We start from the raw sequence: 14,629 nt of genomic DNA, 5'->3' as shown, positions 1-14,629 counted from the left end.
ATTCATCTAAAACCCACTTCTGCTAATACCATCTTCTTAGTAACTGGACAATGCCATAGGCAAAGGACTATAAGAGTTCAGTCAGGAGAAACAGACATTAAGATGGGGCATGCTAAGAAGTATTTCAAAATGCAGAAGATGCATCTCGATTCTTATGCTTCAGCAATGTTTAAGTAGATGCAAACTAAACGAGAAAAGTACTTAATTTCTCTCTTCTCTCCAGTTGACCAGCTGCTATTTTCTCCTCAAGCCTCAGCTCAAATATTTTCTCCTTTGTGATAAAATCACTGCTTCCTCTCCCAGAGAGTCTCTTTTTTTCCTGTAATCCTATTCCATCAGACACTCACCTTCATTAAGATTTTCAATTCATGGTAGTAGGTCTTTGATTATGGTCATAACTCCTCCAATAAACTTTGTATTCTTCAAAGTCTTTTTAAAATAAACTTTTTAACTGTAGAATAGATTTACATAAAAATTGCAAAGATAGTACAGAGAGCTCCCATATATCCTACAACCATTTTAGCTTATTATAAACAACTTAGATTAGTATGGTGCATTTGTAACAATCAATGAGCCATTATTGATATTGATTTAGGAACTAAAGTCCATACTTTTTTGGATTTTCTTTTACCTAATGCCCTCTTTCTATTCCAGGATCCCATCTAGGGTTACATTATACTTAGTCATCATGTCTCCTTAAACACCCATTGGCTGGGACAGTTTTTCAGACATTATTTTTGGTTTGGGTGACTTTGACAGCTCTGAAGAGTACTAGTTAGATACTTTGTACAGTTCAGTTCAGTCGCTCAGTTGTGTCCAACTCTTTGTGACCCCATGAATCGCAGCACCAGGCCTCCCTGTCCATCACCAACTCCCGGAGTTCACTCAGACTCACGTCCATCGAGTCAGTGATGCCATCCAGCCATCTCATCCTCTGTCGTCCCCTTCTCCTCCTGCCCCCAATCCCTCCCAGCATCAGAGTCTTTTCCAATGAGTCAACTCTTCGCATGAGGTGACCAAAGTATTGGAGTTTCAGCTTTAGTATCATTCCTTCCAAAGAAGTCCCAGGGCTGATCTCCTTCAGAATGGACTGGTTGGATCTCCTTGCAGTCCAACTCTCTCAATTAAGATTTGTCTAATTTTTTTTTCATTATTTGACTAGGGTTTCGCAAGGGCAAGATGACAGAGGTAAACAGCCGTAATCCTCACATCATATCAACAGTACGTACTGTCAACTGATGGTAATTTTGGCCATCTGGCTGAAGTCATGTTTGTCAAGTTGCTACATAGCAATCGCTCCTTTCCCCGATTTTCATCCTGTCCTCTTTAGAAGGAAGTATTTATGCACATCCCACACTCCACTTCTTTAAGGGCAAAGTAAGGGAATTATTCTGCATGAATGCATTTATCTGTTTATCCCTAATTATGTATTTTTTTGTTTTTTTTAATTTTTTTTAACACCAAAGCCATTTTGTATTGTGGTAGAGCCAACCTAATTATTTCTTTATTCAATTATTTATTTATATCACTATGGAATTATGGATATTTATTTTATAGTTTGGATCATAATCCTGCTGCTACTGCTAAGTCGCTTCAGTCGTGTCCGACTCTGTGCGACCCCATAGACAACAGCCCACCAGGCTCCCCCGTCCCTGGGATTCTCCAAGCAAGAACACTGGAGTGGGTTGCCATTTCCTTCTCCAATGCATGAAAGTGAAGAGTGAAAGTGAAATCGCTCAGTCATGTCAGACTCTTTGCGACCCCATGGACTGCAGCCTTCCAGGCTCCTCCGTCCGTGGGATTTTCCAGGCAAGAGTACTGGAGTGGGGTGCCATCACCTTCTCCAGATCATAATCCAATACTATTATCTTATTGCTCAAATTGTTCTAGGTTGTTTGGTCTCTAGGAACTCTTTCATTTCATTCCTTTGTCTCTTTAACATACTCTCATCATTGTGGGGGTTGGGGTTTGTTTGTTTGTTTGTTTTGAGCATTTCCTTACTTTTCAGCCCCACAAGATGCTCCAGGTTCAGCTTCTAAAATCTCTGACCCAGTCCTATAATCAGTCAAGATCTCCTCTTTTTTTTGTTTTATGAACATTTTTTTAAAAGAATAAAATTAGTAACTAAAATTTTCTGAACATTCACTATGTGTCAGAAATTATCTAAGAGTGGTAAAGAATCAACCTGCCAATGCAGGAGATGCAGGAGACAGGGGTTCAATCCCTGGGTCGGGAAGATCCCCCAGAGAAAGAAATGGCAATCCACTCTGCTATTCTTGTCTGGAAAATCCCATGGACAGAGGAGCCTAGCGTGCCGCAGTCCATGGGGTCACACAGAATGGGACACGACTGAGTGAGCATGAAAGAATCTTACATGCATATGAAAACTTGCTGACATCAAGCAAAGTTCCAGCTAACTAGTATGCAAGTACTGATACACCTTGTTTTGAATGAATTGCCTGGAGAAATTATTTTTATTACATTTTACTTTTATAATAATAGAATGGGGAAGCCTAATATTATAAAACATGAAGATAGAATGGAAAGAATTGACACCTATAGTAAAACTATAGGTACAGTTTTACTATAAAAATCAAATGATTTTGTTAGTGAAAAATACAGTAACACAATAAACAATTTAAAGACAAATTGGAAAATTCATACCCTTGACCAAAAAAGTTAATACTTAATAATATAGAAAGGTGCCTAGAAATTAATAAAAAGTTGAGTACCTCACTGGAAAAAAATGATCCTTGAGCAAGTAATAGCTAACATTTATGTAGTGCTTCAGTTCAGTTCAGTCGCTCAGTCGTGTTCCACTCTTTGCAACCCCATGAATCGAAGCACGCCAGGCCTCCCCGTCCATAACCAACTCCCAGAGTTCACTCAGACTCACGTCCATCGAGTTGGTGATGCCATCCAGCCATCTCATCCTCTGTCATCCCCTTCTCCTCCTGCCCTCAATCCCTCCCAGCATCAGAGTCTTCTCCAATGAGTCAACTCTTTGACTCATGACGCATGAGGTGGCCAAAGTACTGGAGTTTCAGCTTTAGCATCATTCCTTCCAAACACCCAGGGCTGATCTCCTTTAGAATGGACTGGTTGGATCTCCTTGCAGTCCAAGGGACTCTCAAGAGTCTTCTCCAACACCACAGTTCAAAAGCATCAATTCTTTGGCGCTCAGCTTTCTTCACAGTCCAACTCTCACATCCATACATGACCACTGGAAAAACCATAGCCTTGACTAGACGAACCTTTGTAGACAAAGTAATGTCTCTGCTTCTGAATATGCTATCTAGGTTGGTCATAACTTTTCTTCCAAGGAGTAAGCGTCTTTTAATTTCATGGCTGCAATCACCATCTGCAGTGATTTTGGAGCCCAAAAAAATAAAGTCTGACACTGTTTCCACTGTTTCCCCATCTATTTCCCGTGAAGTGATGGGACCAGATGCCATGATCTTCATTTTCTGAATGTTGAGTTTTAAGCCAACTTTTTCACTCTCCTCTTTCACCTTCATCAAGAGGCTTTTTAGTTCCTCTTCACTTTCTGCCATAAGGATAGTGTCATATGCATATCTGAGCTTATTGATATTTCTCCCGGCAATCTTAATTCCAGCTTGTGCTTCTTCCAGCCCAGCATTTCTCATGATGTACTCTGCATATAAGTTAAATAAGCAGGGTGACAATATACAGCCTTGAGGTACTCCTTTTCCTATTTGGAACCAGTCTGATGTTCCATGTCCAGTTCCAACTGTTGCTTCCTGATCTGCATATAGGTTTCTCAAGAGGCAGGTCAGATGGTCTGGTATTCCCATCTCTTTCAGAATTTTCCACAGTTTATTGTGATCCACACACATGCTAAACACAGTTCAAAGTGTTTTAGGAACATCAGGTTATTTTATCACAGCAACTCAATGAAGTAGTTACTATAATCACTCCTACTATCCAGAAAAGGAAGCTAAGCCCAGAGAAGTTAAGTGATTTTCCAAATGTCACACAATTATTAGACCTAGAACTTGAATCCAGTATGATCAGCTTCACCTAAGCTTGTACTTTCCCTGAAAGAAGAGTCTTGAAACAAACACTTGAGTGCAAGTCATTTATTTGAGAAATAACTTCAAGGAGGAAAGCTATAAACAGGTGTTACATCAATGTGACCACTGTGATGTCTGGCATTTAGTTCTCCCAGAGCCTTCTAAACAGGGTAGTAAAGGCTTTTCAGAATTATCCACCTGACTATCAAGCAGAAGTATTTCTCTATCTGCTTCCATTTGCTGTTGGTAAAAAGTTATCTTCATGGGCGTTACTTTCCCTTTAACCTGTAATCTACCTGTATGCTTGCTGAGCCAGCCAATGTCTGCAGCAATGGAGAAGCTCCAGGGCAAAAAGTAAAAGGCATGTTGCAGAAGGTTCCTGGGGCATAAATCTTCCGGTGTAAGGTGAGGAGAAGCCTGGATGAGGAGACAAGTGCCCAGGCAGTTGTCATACCTAAATGTTTTGTGTTACTTTTATTGTGTCCCTTAGCGGAATCATTATGTCAAGGAACAAGACCCTCTAAACCAGCAGAGCTTAATTACATTTCTGTCATTTAGCAAATTCTTAAGATATGGTGAGAGACACCAGTTTTTCTTCCACTCCTAGGGGACAGAGTATCATCTATCTGCACATACTACATCTTAGATGACAGTACCCCAATCCTATAGTTTTGTTATTGAGCTGGTCATTTAAATGAGAATTTAATAGATCGTCATAATTATAGTGTTGGTGGGGCAGTTTGGGAAGGGAAAAGAAACTCATATTTAGAGGATCTGTTGATTCTAGGAAGGACAAATCATTTCTCCCTTCATAGGAAAAGCTCCATTGTAATCAGCATGCCACCAAGAGGTTGATTTTTCTGTTTTTTCCTCATGTTGGTGTTAGCAATTTGTGCTTTTCTAGGAATCTTTCCATTTAATTCAAAATTTTAAACATATTGCATAAATGTGTCCATTACATCCTCTTATCATCTTTTTGGAATCTGCATGATTTGTTATATGATCTCTCTCTTCATTACTGCATGGGGATTTCCTGGTGGTTCAGACTGTAAAGAATCTGCCTGCAATGCAGGAGACCTTGGTTCGATCCCTGGGTTGGGAAGATCCCCTGGAGAAGGGCATGGCAACCCACTCAAGTATTCTTGCCTGGAGAATCCCATGGACAGAGGAGCCTTGAGGGCTATAGTCCGTGGGGTCACAAAGAGTCAGACACGACTGAGTGACTAACACTTTTTTCCTTATCGGTTATCAATTTTGTTGGTCTTTTCAAAGAACCAACTTTGGATGTGTTTTTAATTAATTATATTTTTGTCTTCAGTCTTTCCATTCTAGCTCCTGGTATGGCTGGCAAATTTTAACTGAATACTTTATATTGACTATGAAAAGTTGTGCAGGCTGTAGATGATGAAATTGTCTCCAAAGGGGATTTATTTCCTCCAAGCAGGCAGTTAGAATAGGGGTGAATCCTTGATCCAGTTAGACTGAGGTGTCTCAAGACTAGATGTAAGTCTTCTTGAGAGCTGAACTGGTGCTGCTCTGTGCTATTGCTAGGGTGTAGCCCCTCGGGTATCTCAATGGAAATATGAGATATGAACCCCAGTATTTACCTCATCAGCACCATCATATTACCAAAGCTCTGGGTAATCTTTTAACATCTTAACATCCACCTTGCATTAGACCATTTAGTTCAGTGCAACTTACAAAGTAGAAATGCCTTGAGAAGAAAAGTCATAGATTTGGGGGCTTACCTCAATATTTTCTTTCTTTTTTTATCTCAGTCTCCCAAGTTGTTGAACGTCTTAGTGCTCTCCAATGCCTTTAAATGGTTCTTTTATAATTAAAATTTTTAAATATATTTTTATATAGTTGTGACCATTCTCTGACGCTACACCAAAACTCAACAAGTTGTAGCTTCTTAAAGGTCAATTACAGATAATTAATCTGAAACCATATCAATGAAATGTTCATCTTTGGTTATATTAAAGTCTGTTGGTCTACTTTACACTTTTGTGAATTGATTTTGTAAAATTATGCACTAGTCATTTGAAAAATACCAACTTACTGTTACTCAGTTCTTCTAAAAGTTGATATATTTCATTACAGAATTTTTTAATCACATTGGTTAGAATCACCACAAAACTCAAGCAAAACTAAAGTACTGTTAAGTTATCAAGTTCCATTGACAGATACAAGTTATCCAAAATTCTAATTTTTTTTAGCTGAAAGCATAGTATGTTCTACCTAATGATTGCAGGGCACCCTATTGTTACAGGAACTTCTTTAGTAATAAATATGTCACAAGAAGAATAACTTGTTATATTTGAATATATTGCAAGACAACATTTGGATGATATATCATCAACAGTAGAAATAAAAATGTACCTATGTTCTTCAGAACTTGTATGTTCTATCAACATAAAGGTGAAGTCTCATAAAATAATACTTAAATCTAGAAATACCACAATCTGAAAGGCAAATAATGCTAAATAGAAAAGGTTTTTAAAATTACAGTAAAAATAAAAATACAACCTACCATTAACAATGTTTGGTGAGTAGCAGAGGGACATTGATCCAGCTGCCATTTGATTACTGATCGTGATAACTGTGGGCAAAATGACAGAAACCTGTTGACCTAGTAGCTTCAAAAATCATTTTTTAAAAACCAATTTACTACTTATGTGACTCCTTTTAATAAAACCCTTACTATTTCTCAAACTGGAAAAATTGGAGATACTTTATAACACAAGTTTTAGAAGAGAAATTTGCAGGTTTTTTTTTTTCTTCCAGCATAGCCCACTCCAGAAGGTGAATGAAGACAAGTATATCTTCCATACCTGAGTGCCTTTGCCTCTGTGTCCTCAGAGTTGGCGGATTTTCACTTGGTCTCCCGTCTTCATTCGCCAATCATGGGAAGACTTCTATTATCCTTTCTTGTTCGTATGGTTATTTCAATCAATAATTAGATAAATATCTATATGCAGATCAGGAAGCAACAGTTAGAACTGGACATGGAACAACAGACTGGTTCCAAATAGGAAAAGGAGTACATCAAGGCTGCATATTGTCACCCTGCTTATTGAACTTATATGCAGAGTACATCACGAGAAATGCTGGGCTGGAAGAAGCACAAGCTGGAATCAAGATTGCCGGGAGAAATATCAATAAGCTCAGATATGCAGGTGACACCACCCTTATGGCAGAAAGTGAAGAGGAACTAAAAAGCCTCTTGATGAAAGTGAAAGAGGAGAGTGAAAAAGTTGGCTTAAAGCTCAACATTCAGAAAACTAAGATTATGGCATCTGGTCCCATCACTTCACGGGAAATAGATGGGGAAACAGTGGAAACAGTGTCAGACTTTCTTTTTTTGGGCTCCAAAATCACTGCAGATGGTGATTGCAGCCATGAAATTAAAAGATGCTTGCTCCTTGGAAGAAAAGTTATGACCAACCTAGATAGCATATTCAGAAGCAGAGACATTACTTTGCCAACAAAGGTTCGTTTAGTCAAGGCTATGGTTTTTCCAGTGGTCATGTATGGATGTGAGAGTTGGACTGTGAAGAAAGCTGAGCGCCAAAGAATTGATGCTTTTGAACTGTGGTGTTGGAGAAGACTCTTGAGAGTCCCTTGGACTGCAAGGAGATCCAACCAGTACATTCTGAAGGAGATCAGCCCTGGGATTTCTTTGGAAGGACTGATGCTGAAGCTGAAAGTCCACCTCCTTTGGCCACCTCATGCGAAGAGTTGACTCATTGGAAAAGACTCTGATGCTGGGAGGGATTGGGGGCAGGAGGAGAAGGGGATGACAGAGGATGAGATGGCTGGATGGCATCACCAACTCGATGGACATGAGTCTGAGTGAACTCTGGGAGTTGGTTATGGACGGGGAGGCCTGGCGTGCTGTGATTCATGGGGTCGCAAAGAGTCGGACACGACTGAGCAACTGAACTGAACTGAACTGAACTCAGTTAGAAGAGAAAGGATATTAGAAAGAAATGGCTTAGGGGATAAGACACTTCAATGCCGCAGTCAAAAAGAATTATTGGGAGCAAAGAATATTAATAACCTAGTGGTTGCTTCTTAATTACATGCTAAAAATCATTAATAATCACAAACATCAAATTTTAAATATAGTAATACTTTAAATCTTACTCCACACTCATCTGGAGTTCAGTACATTGCACAAACTACTGAGCAAAGTGTGCTAAAAAATTATATAGCCTGAAAAGTAGAAGACACTTGGATTGGATTGGTCATAGCCATACTATTGGTGTTTTGAATAAAACAGACATAAACTTGTATGATTTTCTTCAGATGTGCCCCTCTACACCCAAAATACCCCAGCATTTTATGACTGTATTTCAATATGTTGAGTCTACATTTGCATGTCTGGCTTAACAGACAGTTAATAAAAATGTGCCAGTCCCTCAAAGTCCTATATGACTGTCAAAGTAGATGAACTTTGTCAGTAATCCAAAGGTTCTGAACCTCCTGGATTGAGAGTCACTAAATAGTCAATTTTTTACCCTTTTGCCAAGGTGTGTTCTTAGTTAGGAAACTTCCTACAAATCATCTTTTAGGATAAAGCAAAGTTCCAACCCTTGGACCTTGAGATGATTAAGGTAACTGTTTTACCTGATAAACCCTGGGGGAGGTTAGAAAAGGAAATATTTGCTCTTACTGCTGACTTTGTACACATTCAATGCATAAGAGGTTTCACGGGCAATCTTGGCTGTGCAACACTGCCAACCAACTTTAGGGCTGGCAGCACTTACCAGGGGAGTATTGCTGGTATTACAGAAAGATGGTATTTTTAGCAAGTTCCCCTCAGATTCTTCCAATAATAAAGCCAATGAGCCCAACACGGGCAAGCATCATAATTGACAGCTACATTACCTGAGTTCATACTCCAACGCTACTCCCCTCACCATCACTATGTAATCTTGGCAACACAACCTCATCTTGTAACTTCCTTGGAACTCAGTCTCTTCCTCTGCAAAGTGGGACTAATAATGGTGCTTACCGCATACAGTTTTTGTAAGAATTAATGTTCAGTAAGTATCAGTTATTTTTATTGACAACTACAAGGTAGAAATTCCTCTAGAAAATCAAGATACCACTCTTCTCTTCTTCAGTCTTTCTCAGAGTCCATTCAATTAATGATCCCACATTTTTTCAAACAAAGCCAAAAAGATGGGGATTGGGGTACTGTTGAAGAATTGTCCGTGAGAAATCAGCTGTTTCAAAGGACCTTCATGAAAGACTGAAATTTTGTCTTCACTTATCAAAGACCTAATCTTCCCTGTAGCTCAGACAGTAAAGAATTTGCTTGTAATGCAGGAGACCTGGGTTTGATCCCTGGGTTGGGAAGATCCCCTGGAGAAGGGAATGGCAATCTACTCCAGTATTCTTGCCTGGAGAATCCCATGGACAGAGGAGCCTGGTGGGCAACAGCCTGTGGAGTCAAAGAGTTGGACCCGATTGAGAGACTACCACTACTGCTACCCCTATCAAAGACCTACTAGGGTGTCCAATTTCAGATGTGTTCATTTTTAATTTTTTTGGACCTATGAAATGTCAATGGATTAATTCTGATGAAAAGAGAAGCTCCCAGAAAGCAGGTCTCACTTGCTTTGAAAGCTTTCTAGTACTGCTCCAGCATGGACTATAAATAGTGTTTTGGGGGCTTCTGTGAATTCATCAACAAAAAAGAAAACAAATGTTCCTTTCCTATTTCCCATTCAAAAAATACAGCCAGGCCCTTATGGTCTAAGTTTGGGGTTCATTTGCCTCAGGAAAGATAACAATGTTTTATATGTTTCCTAAGCTTCCTTTCAGGAAGGCTCAGCCCATGCAAAGAAAGGAGAGGGTTTGCCTGGACCCCAAAGCATCGCTTTACCGTCTGAGCCACCAGGGAAGCCCAACCTGCCTCTTGAGAAACCATTCTTGCCATCTCCTGTTTGACTACTTCCAATTTGCCTTGATTCGTGGACCTAACATTCCAGGTTCCTATGCAATATTGCTCTTTACAGCATCAGACCTTGCTTCTGTGACCAGTCACATCCACAACTGGGTGGTGTTTTTGCCTTGGCTCCATCCCTTCATTCTTTCTGGAGTTATTTCTCCACTGATCTCCAGTAGCATATTAGGCACCTACCGACCTGGGGAGTTCATCATTCAGTGTCCTATCTTTCTGCCTTTTCATACTGTTCATGGGATTCTCAAGGCAAGAATATGAAGTGGTTTGCCATTCCCTTCTCCAGTGGACCACTTTCTGTCAGACCTCTTCACCATGACCCATCCGTCTTGGGTGGCCCAACATGGCATGGCTTAGTTTCATTGAGTTAGACAAGGCTGTGGTCCATGTGATCAGATTGGCTAGTTGTCTGTGATTGTGGTTTCAGTCTGTCTGCCCTCTGAATGTCATCAAATGTTTTTTCTTCCAGTTTTATTGAAATATAATTGATATACAGTACTGTATACATTAAAGGTGTACAGTGTAATGATTTGACTTACATCATGAGATGATTAAATGATTAAACAGAAAGTTTAGTGAACACTCATTTCATATTGAAATAAAACTAAAGAAATAGAACAAAATATTTTTCCTTGTGATGAGAATTCACAACAACTTTCATATATAACAGCAGTGTTAATTGTATTTATCATGTGGTACATTACATTCCAAGTAATCACTCCTTACTTATAACTGTATGCTTAAATATACCTGGTTTTTGTTTTTTGGCCACATTGTGCAGTTTGTGGGGTCTTATCTTAGTTCCCCAATCAGGGATCAAACTCAGGCCTCTGCAGGGAAAGGGCCAAGTCCTAACCACTAGATCACCAGGGAAGTCCCCATAAACATATCTGTTTTTGAAAGAACACTAGATGGGACCAGGCTTCCCTGGTGGCTCAGACAGTAAAGAATTTGACTGCAGTGCAGGAGACGTGGGTTCTATCCCTGGGTCTGGAAGATCCCCTGGAGAAGGCAATGGCTACCCACTCCTGTATTCTTGCCTGGAGAATTCCCTGGACAGAGGAGCTTCCCAGTGGCACTAGTGGTAAAGAACCCATCTGCCAATGCAAGTGACCTAAGAGATGCGAGTTTGATCCCTGGGTCAGGAAGATCCCCTGGAGTAGGGCATGGCAACCCACTCCAGTATTCTTGCCTGGAGAATTCCATGGACAGAGGAGCCTGACAGGCTACAGTCCATAGGGTCTCATAGAGTCAGACACGACTAAAATGACTTAGCATGGCGTGGCTACACGGGACGACATTAAGCAGGCTAAACTATATGAGCCACTATTAGGGGAGAAAAGAGAGACTCATATAATACTCTTATCTTCTGATTTCCTATAGATGTTAGTTAGTTTAGGTACAAGTAAATGACTCTCTAGACAACAAAATAAGAGAAAAGAGTATGCCCATAAGTCCATGGTAGGGAAAAAGAACAGTCAGTTCATTAATTAATCAGAATCTCACTTACATATACACCATGAAAACAACTTTTGGTGATCTTAAATCACACTTTATTCCTTGACAACAAGGGTAAATATGTAAAAGTGCTATATACCAATTATTAAAATAAAGATAGTATATGAAATTTATGCAAAGATATTATATCTCCTTTGACAACAAATTCACTGGAGTAATTTTAAACTAATCAAAGTCAACTTTATGGCAAAAATGCTGTTATCTACAGTCAGCCAAGGAAGCATTACCAGGTTTGAAGGCAGGTCTTTGTTTTCCCCCAGGAATGACAACTTAGATGAAAAGCCCTCAGATTGAGTTACAGCAAAAAGAAAAAAAAAATTACAATTCTGTAAAATCTCTTTAAGTAAAATCTCTTTAACTCGGGCTCTCAGATCTCTGAACTAGAGATAGGATTGGAATGTGGCTGCAGGCAGCAATAGTAGCGTCGGAATCTTTTCAGTGGAAGTCCTCCTAAGCATGGCATTTTTTTAAAAGAAGTTTCCTGATATCACTCAATGGAAAAAAATTACTCATTTAATATCTGGGTCTCAAAATAAGTACTGAGTCAATACCTGTGTCTTAATTTCACTTGCATCAGTCTTTCACAATAGCAACTACAGCATTTCACTTGTGTGTTTTTGTTTTCTCCTCTCGGCTACATATAATTTTTTAAATAGTGGCTGTGTTTGAAGCTTTGTCATTTAATTTATTTTGAAGGCATCACTGCATTTCTAAAGACATGGCTTTCAAATAACATATTGAAAGATGGAAAGATCAAAAGAGTGAATATGCAGAACAAAACAAATCTCAGAGACCATTTTCTATTTGAGTTTATGTCTGATGTAACTGTTTCATTCTCAAACTGAGGAAGAATCACACGACTTCTATCCAAAAGCAACTTTGAATGTCATTGTGTTGTGTAATGCCTGACTTGGAGCTTGATACATAATGAACAGACCATAAGTGGGACTGCTGAACTATATGGCAAACTACATTTTGTAAAATCTGAACTTTAAATAGCACTAAGTCAAGATGTTCGCTCCTTGAACTTTAATCTGTTTTTATTTACTTGTAAATGTCTTTGGACTGACTCTGAGATGCACAGAGCTGAGACCAAGGAGTTTTAGCACACTTTAAATAGGGAACTAAATAGCATGCTTAGTGAAATAAGCCAGTTAGAGGACGAGCATACTGCATGACATCATTTACACGTGGAATCTAAAAAAAAAAAAAAAAATCAGAGAAACGAAGAATAGAAAAGTGAAATTAGGAAAGATTGGTAAAAAGATTAAAACTTTCATGTATAAGATGAATGAGGTCAGAGGATCAAATGATCCAATGGTAACATGATCACTTTAGTGTGTAATGAAATCTGCTAAGAGAGTAAAACTTAGATGTTCTCACAAAAAAAAAAAAAAAAAGAGAGAGAGGATGCATCATGTGTTAATTAATGCAGTGTATGCATTTTTTTCACAATGTATCAGTGCAGTTCAGTTCAGTCACTCAGTCATGTCTGACTCTTTGAAACCCCAGGAATCGCAACACGCCAGGCTTCCCTGTCCATCACCAACTCCTGGAGTTTACTCAAACTCATGTCCATCGAGTCAGTGATGCCATCCAGCCATCTCATCCTCTGTCATCCCCTTCTCCTCCTGCCCCCAATCCCTCCAGCATCAGGGTCTTTTCCAATGAGTCAACTCTTCATATGAGGTGGCCAAAGGAGGTGGAGTTTCAGCTTTAGCATCAGTCCTTCCAAAGAAATCCCAGGGCTGATCTCCTTCAGAATGGACTGGTTGGATCTCCTTGCAGTCCAAGGGACTCTCAAGAGTCTTCTCCAACACCACAGTTCAAAAGCATCAATTCTTTGGCGCTCAGCTTTCTTCACAGTCCAACTCTCACATCCATACATGACCACTGGAAAAACCATAGCCTTGACTAGACGGACCTTTGTAGACAAAGTAATGTCTCTGCTTTTGAATATGCTATCTAGGTTGGTCATAAATTTCCTTCCAAGGAGCAAGCGTCTTTTAATTTCATGGCTGCAGTCACCATCCGCAGTGATTTTGGAGCCCAAAAAAATAAAGTCTGACACTGTTTCCACTGTTTCCACTGTTTCCCCATCTATTTCCCGTGAAGTGATGGGACCAGATGCCATAATCTTAGTTTTCTGAATGTTGAGCTTTAAGCCAACTTTTTCACTCTCTTTCACTTTCATCAAGAGGCTTTTGAGTTCCTCTTCACTTTCTGCCATAAGGGTGGTGTCATCTGCATATCTGAGGTGATTGATATTTCTCCCAGCAATCTTGATTCCAGCTTGTGCTTCTTCCAGCCCAGCATTTCTCATGATGTACTCTGCATATAAGTTAAATAAGCAGGGTGACAATATGCAGCCTTGACGTACTCCTTTTCCTATTTGGAACCAGTCTTTTGTTCCATGTCCAGTTCTAACTGTTGCTTCCTGACCTGCATATAGGTTTCTCAATGTATACATGTATCAAATCATTACATTGTACAGTTTAAATATCTTATAATTTTGTTTGTCAGTCATATCTGGAAAAAACTGAAAAAATACAGGGAGCCAAAGGGGGCAAATGATTACATAAACCAAATTAAAATGTTGACAAAGTTCTTGCCGTTTTTGAATGTTTCAAGTGATATAAGAACAGGTTTCGTTGCTAAAGCTGACATGTATATCTTTTTAATTAATGTTTTTTATTTCAACCGAAAAAGGGAAAGTGAAATTGAGGGAATTCCCACTACATTTCAAAAGAATGTTTTAGCAGCTCTGGATGAAAAAAAAAAATCATCATACAGTGAGTTGTCATATTAACAACAATGTAGCTAACTCATGAGAATACAGAACTGGAGATAACTGTCACCACATTTCTAGAAAACTGATAGTTATTTTTAAATATAAAATGGCCCAGTTTGCCTACAATTAATTTAGATGGTAAAATCTATAAAACTTCAGGGACTGAACATACTCTGGTGGGCCCATAAGGTTGCCATATTTTCCATGGCAAAGCCTTAATTAAAACTTTTAAAGGTGGAAATCATGGCAAAAGATCAAAGAATGAGAAATAGGTGGCAGGCCGTAGTCAGCTCCACATCAATAGCATTCAGC

This window comes from Bos indicus, chromosome 2 (genome assembly GCF_029378745.1).
Source record: "Bos indicus isolate NIAB-ARS_2022 breed Sahiwal x Tharparkar chromosome 2, NIAB-ARS_B.indTharparkar_mat_pri_1.0, whole genome shotgun sequence".
NCBI classification, from domain to species: Eukaryota; Metazoa; Chordata; class Mammalia; order Artiodactyla; family Bovidae; genus Bos; species Bos indicus.
This window is presented reverse-complemented; position numbering follows the sequence as displayed.